This window comes from Prosopis cineraria, unplaced genomic scaffold (assembly GCF_029017545.1).
Source record: "Prosopis cineraria cultivar Desert tree isolate PC_DT_omini unplaced genomic scaffold, ASM2901754v1 PC132, whole genome shotgun sequence".
In the NCBI taxonomy this organism is placed as follows: Eukaryota; Viridiplantae; Streptophyta; class Magnoliopsida; order Fabales; family Fabaceae; genus Prosopis; species Prosopis cineraria.
This window is the reverse complement of record NW_026555459.1, coordinates 59251-70718: the sequence shown is the minus strand read 5'-3', so window position 1 is coordinate 70718 and position 11468 is coordinate 59251. Positions and strand designations below refer to the sequence as shown.

Genomic DNA, 11468 nt, shown 5'->3' with positions numbered 1-11468 from the left:
TATTATTATTATTATTATTATTATTATTATTATAGATGGTGTTGAAATTCTTAATAAATGCATGAAGGAAAAGATCTAGAAATAAACACAAAAACGAAATATCTCTCAAGTTTCCATTAGTCCCAAATAAGTGTACTCAAAGTAATGATCAGCATTATACCTATATATAGATTCTTATTAATTTTTTTGGCCAATATAGCTCTCTTAAATTGACTTCTCCTCAGATCAAATGAAGATACAGAAGGATTTTTATTTGGTATTTTTCCTATGCGCAGATAGGGAGAGAGAAGGGGGGGAGAATTAGATATATGAGCAGAGAAGTTCCTGGAAAGAGATTCACACAGCAAATGAAATATAGTATATGATATATATATATATATATATATCAGCTAACCAGGTGCTTTTGTTACTGACAAATACAAAGAGACACGAGTGTATCTCTAAGCAACAGTCAAATGTTTGAGCATCCGAAATGTATGTATGAATAAACAACAACAAACACAGGTAGACAGACACCACTTCAAGATATATACTTCACAGCCAACTTCCAAAAACATCGCCCACACATACATAGAACTCTTGGATACCTGTCCGTAGAGCTGAATTATTTCCTAGCATACTCTGTAAGGGCTTCTTTGTCTCCTTACAGCTTTCTTCATTTAAAGAAGCTGAATTATTGGCTAGGAGCTGGAAATTAGCTCCACCAGAGTCTTAAAATCACGAGCCGCTTTACCCTCTGGTTTAGCAACATCTTGCAGAGTCTTCTTCATCTTCAAGGCATTTTCTCTAACCTCGTTGCCCTCTTCCTGCACCAAAATCATATCCAAGCTCTTCATCAATCCACTCTTTGTGAACTCCACCTTCTACTTTCACCCCAAAGCCCCACACATCGGAAGCCATTCTCCCACACATGCTTTGATCTGCGAAGAAGGTCCTGCAAATCATAGGCACTCCATTTGCAGCACTCTCCATCATGGAGTTCATACCACTGTGAGCCACATATACTCCCACTGATTCATGTGCTAGAACTTGCATTTGCGGAGCCCATGGAACTATCTTCCCTCTCTTGCTCGTCCTCTCCACAAACCCATCTGGTAAAATACCCTTCAGATCATCCTTCATTGTCCACAGGAAAGGAAATTCACAAGCTTCTAATGCTTCTGCAATAGCTGCGAGCTCAGGAGGTGGTGGAACAGTCACAGTTCCAAAGCATATATAAGCCACAGATCTACTTCTCTGCTTGTCCAACCATTCCAAGCACCCTGAAGGGTCCATTAATGGAGAAGAAGAGAGAAGGATCTGGGTGAAAGAGTGAGAAAGCCAACATAAAGCATAGACTGTAATTTGGACCTCATGTCTTCAACAAACGACGGCAGATCTAGCTCCTCGTAGAAGTTCATCGCTACTGCTTTGGCCTGAGGTAGTAGTGCTTTCCCAATTGAGCTTGGTGTCCTTGAGAATTATGTCTCATTCTCACCAAATGCACGCGATTCATAGGGCAAATCTGAGACCCTCATCTGGGACAAACCGGAAGAAAATCAACTCGTTTGTCACTTTCGATGCCATTTTTCTCACAATGCTGTCGCACCAAGTGCGTGTAAAAATGAGGAGACAGTGAGGTTGAAAGACAAAGCCATGTTGCGATCCAAGAGACGTTCAGTTCCTGAGCTAGAGCTAAAGGAGTCACAAAAGCGTCAGAGAGAATGCAAGTGACCCTGAGGTTTGTGCTTTTCACTGCTAAATCAACACCATGTTTGAGATTCTGAGTACAAGACTTAAGGAACAAGTCAAGCTTTTCAATGGGGTTTTTTCCCAGTACATGTCCCTCGGGGACACCATCAGAGATATCGAAGCTTTTGACGTTGTCGGGGATGGTGGGCTTGGAGAAGAGACTTCTTGGTTGTGTTGTGGCGGGGCAATGTACGAGAATACAACATTTGAAGCAGCGTGAGCTAGCTTGAAGACGAGGTTTGGGAGAGTGATAGGGCATACGGTGGCTTCCAAAAGGGAATGGAATCACTGCTACGTGCTTAATCTCACCAGATGAAGATGATGATATGGCCATAATATTGTTGTGTTCAGACTGAAAAAAATACAAATGTGAAGAAAGAAAAGCGAGGAACATAAGACTAGACATATAATGGGTTGTGCAGAATATATAGAGTTCGGCGTCAACTTCTGAACAGTAAATTAAATTAAAGGCTTGTATCAAAAATAAAAAAATTAAATTAAAGGCCTTGGACTGGTAGCGATATGTCGAACTCGTATCTGACTAAAGTGTTCATTAGTGTGATGTGATCCAAACTATTCAATAAATTTTAATTTAGATGGTGCAATTTAAAGCATTATTTTATTTTATATTTATTAAAATAAAAATTTATAAAAATTATAAACAATTTTGGTAAATTATTTTATTTTTAATATGGTGTAGATTTAATTTAAAGGATTTAATTTAAGATTAAATTTTTATAATTGCTCTATAGTGAGTATCAAGTGATGAGCACCAAAATTGAATCCTTTCAAACTCATTTGTTAAGTTGATTAAGACACCGACGGTGCTGGTTACTATGTTTTTGTTTGCTAGTTCGGATCATAATATTGCTGGGATTTGAATTGATTTGATTAGGCTTTAAGCTTTTGGTTTTAAAAAATTGAAAAAATGACTGAAAAATCTTTCTAAACTATACAAATAATAATAAGATCAGTCTGAACAGGAAAGGCATTGGACCAGTAGGTAGATTTAAATGTTGTGGTGCCAATGTCACAGGCTGGCTAACATCTAAAACACTTCATCTATTTAAAAATATAAAATATTTTTAAAAAAATTAAATATTTAAAAATATAAATATTTTTTAATCTTTTAAGGTGTAATCATTATTTTTTTAAAAAAAATATCCTTATTGATGAATGACTTTATATTTATTATAGAATATTTAATAAGGATAAATATAAAAAAAAGAGATATTTAAAAGTAAGTAACTAGATAAAATTCAGTTAAAAATATCTTAGGAAGAATAAAGTCTTTTTCTTAAAATTTATCTTTAAATTTCATAATATTGTAGTCTTTAGAGAGTAAAATTAAATATTATAACTTAAATGAGGCCAATAATTCATGCGAGGTTCTAGACACTCGCCTAAAGCTATCCACAGTCCAATCTATAGCTATAACTTATCCCCCTTTATTCCATGATGCACGGGGCTTTATTTGAAGATAACTGTTTTCATAAAATTGTATATTAGGCACTTACAGTTATTATATAAAAAAATAAAAATAATAAAAAAATTTATTTAAATATATAAATAATAAATTAATTTCATAAAATAATATAATTTATTTTAAGGGATATTTTTGTTATTAAAGAATTATAAGAAATAATACTTTTGCTTTATTCAAATTAAAAAAATTTGCAACTTTTCATTCACAATTTTTGTTATTAACAACTTGTGTTTTTAAATTTATAATAATTTAATAACTATTTTCTAGTCTTAATATATAGGTCTTGATATGTATCAAGTGTTAAAAATTTATAATTTTCATTTACAACTTTTGTCTCTGAATTTGCATAATTTAATAATTATTCACAAATCTTGATCTACAAGTCTTGATATACATCAGATGTTAAAAATTCATAATTTTTCATTCATAGTTTTTGTTCCTATATTAACAATTTTTATTTTTAAATTCGCAACAATTTAATAGTCATTTGCAACTCTGCATCTATAATCTTATATGCATCAAATGTTAAAAATTCATAAATTTTTATTCACACTTTTGTTCCTATATTAATAACTTTTCTTTTTAAATTCAAACAATTTAATAGTCATTAACAACTCCGCATTTGGAGGTCCTGATATGCATCAGATGTTGAAAATTTATAACTTTTTATTCACAGCTTTTATTCTTATATAACAACTTTTGTCCCTAGATTCACAATAATGCAACAAGAAATTGTAACTTATTAATTCTCTCTATAAATTGACTAAATCAACAAAAATAAATTACCACTCTAATCTAAAAATAATAAATTTTATTAATTTAAATGACAAGAAAACCTTAAAAAGTGACAACTATCTAAAATTTTGTTATTAGTTAGTTACATAATCTACAACTTGCATCAAAATACCTTACAACCTTTTTGATAAAAATATATGAAGGGTTGAATCTTCTAGTGTCATCCCTTCTCTTAATATTTTTATCTTCACACTCCCCCATCATATTGTATTTTACTTTCAATATTTTTTACAAAATGTCCCCCTATATGAAAATAATAAAATAGCTCCTTTCTAAAATTAAAAACAAAAGAAGCCATTTCTCATACCAACCTGAAATAATAAAATAGCCATTCATTAACATATTTATTTTTCAAATATCATAATCAGATATATGTTATGTTTTATTGAACAACAACTATTATTCTTATATTCGCAACTTTATATTAGTCATTCATAATTTTAGTTTATGCATTTATAACACAATTAAAAGTGATATATCATTTATCATTTAACCATGAGTAAATATTCATACCCATGTATAGTATAGAAAATGAAGATCTCAATCATGTCATGAAGAGAAAATAAAAATCTCAATCATTTACACACATTAACCTACATTAATTTCAACTATCACATATGGGAGGAGAAATTTTTAAGAGGAGAGGAAATTTATCAACATGTAGCACAGCTAAAAAAGGAAGAATGATTGCTTATATATACCCACATACAACAGCTCAACAAAACAAATCACTCACATACAGAAATTCAAAAAGAAATAGGACAAACGAGAAGGAGAAGGAGAAGAAGGAGATGGAGACAGATTAGAAGAAGAGCACGAAGAAGAGAAGAAGAGAGAACAAGAAGATGAAGCAGAGGCAAGAACAAGCGAGAATAACTCTACATTGAGGTTTGAGATTTTTGTTTTATTTAATGGCCATTTGGTCTTTTTTTTTTAATTTCCTTATGACAAAAATATCTCATGAGATTTCAAGAAAATTATGCCATTTCATGGGATTAATCTGTCATTTACATAATTTAAATAAATTTTTTCATCATTTTTTTAAAAAAATTATATATATATATTATTTAGCTATGTAGATATGTCAAATAATATATTATAAAAATATACATATATATGATATTTTATTTTCAATTATTAATATCAGAAAAATACTTATATTCATATTATGTAACCCTTTATAGTTTTTTTTTGATAAAATGTATTTTTTGTGTAGAAAATGAACTTAAAATAAAAAATATTAGTAAATATTAAATAATTTTTATTATGAATATTTTTGTTAATTTTTAAATTTAATTTTTATTTTTACATGAAAATAAGTAAATACATAATAAAAAGTCATTGAAAAAAATGAATTTTTTATAGTGATTAGCTAGAGATAGAATCCCTCACTGATACTTGGTATTTCAATAATCATCTTATTTTTTAAATAGGCATAAAAATGTGTTGCTAATTTTCTTACTAATTATGTTATTTAAAAGAATACAAAATCTCTCTCTAATTTCTTGTTGAATTTTCTCATTTTAGAGAGATATGAAAATTCCTCATAATTATATTATTTTAAAGAAAAATTGACAATTTCTCATTATTTTATTTTAAAGAGAGATTAATAGTCACTCATTAATTTTAAATTGAGTTTCAAAATTAACATCATTATTAATTTTCTTGCTAATTTAGCATTTTCTTGCTAATTTAGCATTTTAAAAAGAATAGATAATTCCCACTAATTTGCATTTTTCTAATAGTGTAATAACAAAGTTTGTCGAGATACACATGGCACTTGATAATTGTTATGAAAAAAATATTTTAATTATTATTCATCAAACTTAATGAGAAATCGTATAATAAAAAAAAATCCTTTAAAACAGAAAAATATGCACACTAATCATGGAAAAAATATATGGATAAAATTTTGAGAGAATTAACCTACAAGTTTTTATAGTTTTTTCTCAATTTTAATCAAGCCCTGTAGTTTATTTTGTTTTAATCAAGTATTTGTAATTTGATCTATTAATATGTTAATCATTGAAGGTTAAAAATAATCATAAATTATTAAATTTCCCAGACATAAATTCTTTAATTGTTTATAGAAAATTTAATTTACTAATTTTATTCAAAATTAAAAAAATGCTTTAATACGTTGTTTAATTTTTATTAATTTTTATAAAAATCTATAAGTATAAAAAAATTTAAAAGACAACCTAATAATATAAATTTTGAGTTATAAAAATTATGTAGTTAATTCTAAAATTATATAATCATTCTATAAAAATATAAAATTTTCTTAATTTTGTGTTTTAAAGGAAAAATTTAAGGATTTTAAATTTTAGGAGTTAAAAATTTAATTGATCAAATTATAAAGACTCAATTAAAATAAAATAAAAGAAAATAAATATAATTCATAATTGAAGAAAATTGTAAGGGCTTGTACATATATTTTTCCTAAAATTTTTATAAAATTTATATACTTACATAGTATGTTACACAAGCAACTACGCGTCTTTTATTATATATGATATGATACTATTACTATTAGTAGATATAACTAAAAAATAATAGTAGAAGAATCTATAATAGAAAAATAAAAATGTTAATCACATTAATTTTAAATTTTTAAACATGATAGAGTTTTATACAACTGTTTTAAAATAAAAAGTTTTGTATATTTTTATAGCTTTGAAAATAATAAAACATATGGGCTAGAAGAAAGCAAAGCAAGGATATATATTAAAGACCTAGACTAGACTTCACGTACATATGGTTCTCCTTTGGTTTAGTCTGAACAGGAAATGCCTTAGACTGGTAGCTACATGTCGAACTAATTTTTTTAGCAGGTTTAAAAAAAAAAAAATTGAAAGCACCCATTACCCAAACTTTACGGCAGAATGATATTAAAATCTCAAAAATAAAATTGTAGTTAGATCACGAACAAAATTTTTTTTTTATAAATCAGTTATTAATGTTGATTCTAACACTTTTAAATTTAGAAGTTTTAATAAAAATAAGATATTTAAATTTTAAATATATTTTTTAATTTTTAATTGAAAACTTATTTGCAACTGTTTCAATTAATATTTATAATTTATTTTTCAAATTTTTTATTAAAAATTTAACTTTTAAAAATTTACTAACATTAGCTATAATTATAAGACCTATCAGAATATACAATTGATATTAGTAAATTAATAAATAAAGCTAGTAAATTAATAATTGATGTTACTGTTTGTTTGACAAATCAATTGAATAATTGATATTTAAGTCTTGTATGATTATTGATTGATAAAGTCATGTAATTTATAACCCACATTAGTAAATTAAAAAGTAAAATAAAATTAATAACTAATAATTTTACATCTTGGACAAAACTAACAAGTGAATGGTACTTTAATATTTTTACATTAAAATTATTTTATGTTAATCCTCCTGGAATGATATAAAGTTTCAAATTTTTTTAGAACCCGTTAATAATTAAATTATATCCTTGATCTTTAACTAAAATTCTTCTAAAAAAAAATACCGATAGTCTAAAAATTTTCTAACGAAAATGTTGTGGAAGTTATTATGTGGGAGTAATTGAAAAAGACAAATGCAAAGAACAAAAAGCAAGGAATACATAATGCTCTACATAGCAGTGTTTTTGAACTCCAATTGAATCAAACAGTCTAACCGTCAACTACTCAACACAACGACTTAATTCAATCTTTAAATTATTTGAGTATTGGGACTGGGTTGATGTTGATTAGACCCAGCAATTTTAAGAGAATTAAAGTTAACCTAAAAATTAGTGGGTCAACCCAATCTAAAGCCTCAAAAATAAAAAGGAAAAACTATTCTCAGTAGCTCAGATTCATAATTTCTCTTCTCTAATATCTTATCTCTCCTCCATAACCAAATCCAATCCTAATTTTTCCTCCAGCCTTTACCTCCAACTCTAGCAATTAGCCTTTGATATTGAGATTGGAAGTTCATGAGTTGTGACATGATGGCATGCTTCTAGTTCTTAGTCTAGCGTTTTGCTCCAAGATCGTGAGCTCATGCTGACATGCCTCCACCTCCAGCTCTAGCAATCTGCGCATCAAGTCTTTGGCATAGAGATCTCAAACGTCATAGACAAATTAATGCTTTATTTATATATTTATATATATAAATTATTATTTTATTTAATTTTATGTCAGCAGTAAAACCAATTGAATCATAAAAATTATGATTCGATATTTTTTTTGATTTGATCTCTGATTTGAGTTTCAAAATATTGCTACAAAGTACAGAATCATATATTTTTGGTTCAATCTAAAGTCTAAACAAGAAAGGCCTAGGAATGGTAGCTGCACGTGGAACTAATTTGTCAAGTAGGTAGAGAATAAAAGCACCCTCGACCCAAACTAAAGTGAAAATCACATTAAAATTCTAAAACCATAAATTTATGATAAATTTTTAATAAATTTTTTTATAAAAGTAGCTGTAAATATTAATCTAAACACTTATAAATTTAAAAGTTTTAATTGTAAATAAGATATTTAGATTCTATACATAACTCTCACTATTTAAATTAATATTTATAATTTATTTTTTAAAAAAAATTTGTCAAAAACATCATGATGACTTTCAATATTTTATTAAATTTATTGATATTTTTAATGCAATTAGAAGTTATTTATTTAAATTTTTTAGTAAAAATATCATTAAGTGGATAAATGTGTGTGAAAATGAGTTTGAAAATATATTAGAAGTTAGTGAATCAATTTTAGCATTAATTTTTAGGTTTTATGTATGTTGGAAAGGTCTAATTGAGAGGTCCAAAGATAAAAATTTTAGAGTCTAAGTTAAAGAAATTAAATTTAAAAAAAAAATTTAACAAGTAATGTTCGTTGTAGCGAAACACAACTTTAACAAAAGAGAGAAGGAGAAGGGGAGGAGAGCGGGTGGAGAATTTTGATAACATGAGCAGAGAAGTTCCTGGAAAGAGATTCACACAGAAATGAAATGCAGTTATTATATAGATGTATCAGCTAACCCTGTGCTCTAGTTACTGACAAATACAAGAGATACGACTATGTCTCTAAACAACAAATACAGGTAGACAGACACCACTTCAAGATATACACTTCACAGCCAACTTCCAAAACATGGCGCACACGTACATAGAACTCTTGGATACCTGTCCGTAGAGCTGAATTATTTCCTAGCATACTCTGTAAGAGATTCTTGTCTCCTTAGAGCTTTCTTCATTTAAAGAAGCTGAATTATTGGCTAGGAGCTGGAAATTAGTTCTACCAGAGTCTTAAAATCACGAGCCGCTTTGCCCTCTGGTTTAGCAACATCTTGCAGAGTCTTCTTCATCTTCAAGGCATTTTCTCTGACCTTGTTGCCCTCTTCCTGCACCAAAATCATATCCAAGCTCTTCATCAATCCACTCTTTGTGAACTCTCCACCTTCTACTTTCACCCCAAAGCCCCACACATCGGAAGCCATTCTCCCACACATGCTTTGATCTGCAAAGAAGGTCCTGCAAATCATAGGCACTCCATTTGCAGCACTCTCCATCATGGAGTTCATACCACTGTGAGCCACATATACTCCCACTGATTCATGTGCTAGAACTTGCATTTGCGGAGCCCATGGAACTATCTTTCCTCTCTGCTTGTCCTCTCCACGAACCCATCTGGTAAATACCCTTCAGATCATCCTTCATTGTCCACAGGAAAGGAAATTCACAAGCTTCTAATGCTTCTGCAATAGCTGCAAGCTCAGGAGGTGGTGGAACAGTCACAGTTCCAAAGCATATATAAGCCACAGATCTACTTCTCTGCTTGTCCAACCATTCCAAGCACCCTGAAGGGTCCATTAATGGAGAAGAAGAAGAAGAAGGATGTGGTGACAGAGTGAGAAAGCCAACATAAGCATAGACTGTAATTTGGCCCTCATGTCTTCAACAAACAATGGCGTATCTAGCTCCTCATAGAAGTTCATCACTACTGCTTTGGCTTGAGGTAGTGCTTTCCAAAACGACCTTAGTGTCCTTGAGAATTCTGTCTCCATCTCACCAAATGCACGCGATTCATAAGGCAAATCTGAGACTCTCATCTGGGACAAACCAGGAAGAAAATCAACGAGATTGTCACTTTCCATGCCATTTTTCTCACAATATTGTTGAACTACGTGTATGTTTAAAAAAAGGAGACAGTGAGGTCGGAAGACAAAGCCAAGTTGCGATCCAAGGGACTTTCAATTCCTGAGCTAAAGCTAAAGAAGAAGTCACAAAAACGTCCGAAGAGAATGCAAGTGACTCTTAGGTTTGTGCTTTTCACGGCTAGATCAACACCATGTTGGAGATTCTGAGGGCAAGACTTAAGGAAAAAATCAAGTTTTTCAATGGAGTTTTCTCCCGGTACATGTCCCTCGGGGACACCATCGGAGATCTCGAAGCGTTTGACGTTGGGGGGAATGGTGGGCTTGGAGAAGACTTCATGGTTGTGTTGTGGCGGAGCGATGTACGAGAACACGACGTCTGGAGCAGCATGAGCTAGCTTGAAGACGAGGTTTGGGAGAGTGATAAGGTGGCTTGCAAAGGGCCATGGAATCACTGCTACGTGCTTGGTCTCATCTGAAGATGATGGTGATGATATTGCCATGTTGCTGTGTTTAGATTGAAACTGAAGCAAACACGAAGAAAGAAAAGCGATGCGCCGAACTCATTTGTTAAGAATTGGAACTCGAAGTGATCCATCTTGGGTTGGTCATCACCCTGGTACTAACAGGATGATGAGATCTGATTCAGATTTAATAATTTTTTTTATTTTCATATTTATTAAAATAAAAAATTTATAAAAATTATAAAAAATTTTAATAAATCTTTTTATCATCAACTGGGTTTAAATTTAATTTAAAGAATCTAATTTAATTTTAAAATTTTTATATTTGACTATCTAAACATACTTTACATAGTTCATATTAAAAGTTTTTAACTTATAAATTTTTTAAAATATATTTTATATTTTTATTAAATTTGAACTGTGCAGAATACATCTGAATAGTTAAAATATATAATTATAAAAAAATTTAATATTAAATTAAACTGTACAAAATACATATGGGAGTCAATAAAATATAAAATATTTTTAAAAAATTAGGCTTTAAGCTTTTGGTTTTTAAAAATTGAAAAAATGACTTAAAAATCTTTGTAAAATATACAAATAACAATAAGATCAGTCTGAACAGGAAAGGCGTTGGACCAGTAGCTAGAATCAAATGTTGTGGTGCCCAATGTCAAAAGCGGGCCAACGTCCAACCTCTTAGCCTTTGCTGATAAATGTATGAGTCAGAGTAATTTTACATCTGAAATTTTCATTAAAATATCTTTATATATTTATCATTCACTTTTCATGAAATGTATGCTTTGCATATATTTTAATAGCCATTTTGTGAAGAAATAAATTATTTTTTTTTAATTTACCTT

General features: G+C 29.6%; 2 pseudogenes; both read right to left on the bottom strand.

Moving 5' to 3' along the window:
- Positions 1-496: 496 nt before the first annotated feature.
- Positions 497-2065, bottom strand: LOC129295521 (anthocyanidin 3-O-glucosyltransferase 7-like; annotated as a pseudogene).
- Positions 2066-9598: 7533 nt separating this feature from the next.
- LOC129295522 (kaempferol 3-O-beta-D-galactosyltransferase-like) lies at positions 9599-10731 on the bottom strand (annotated as a pseudogene).
- Positions 10732-11468: the final 737 nt, after the last annotated feature.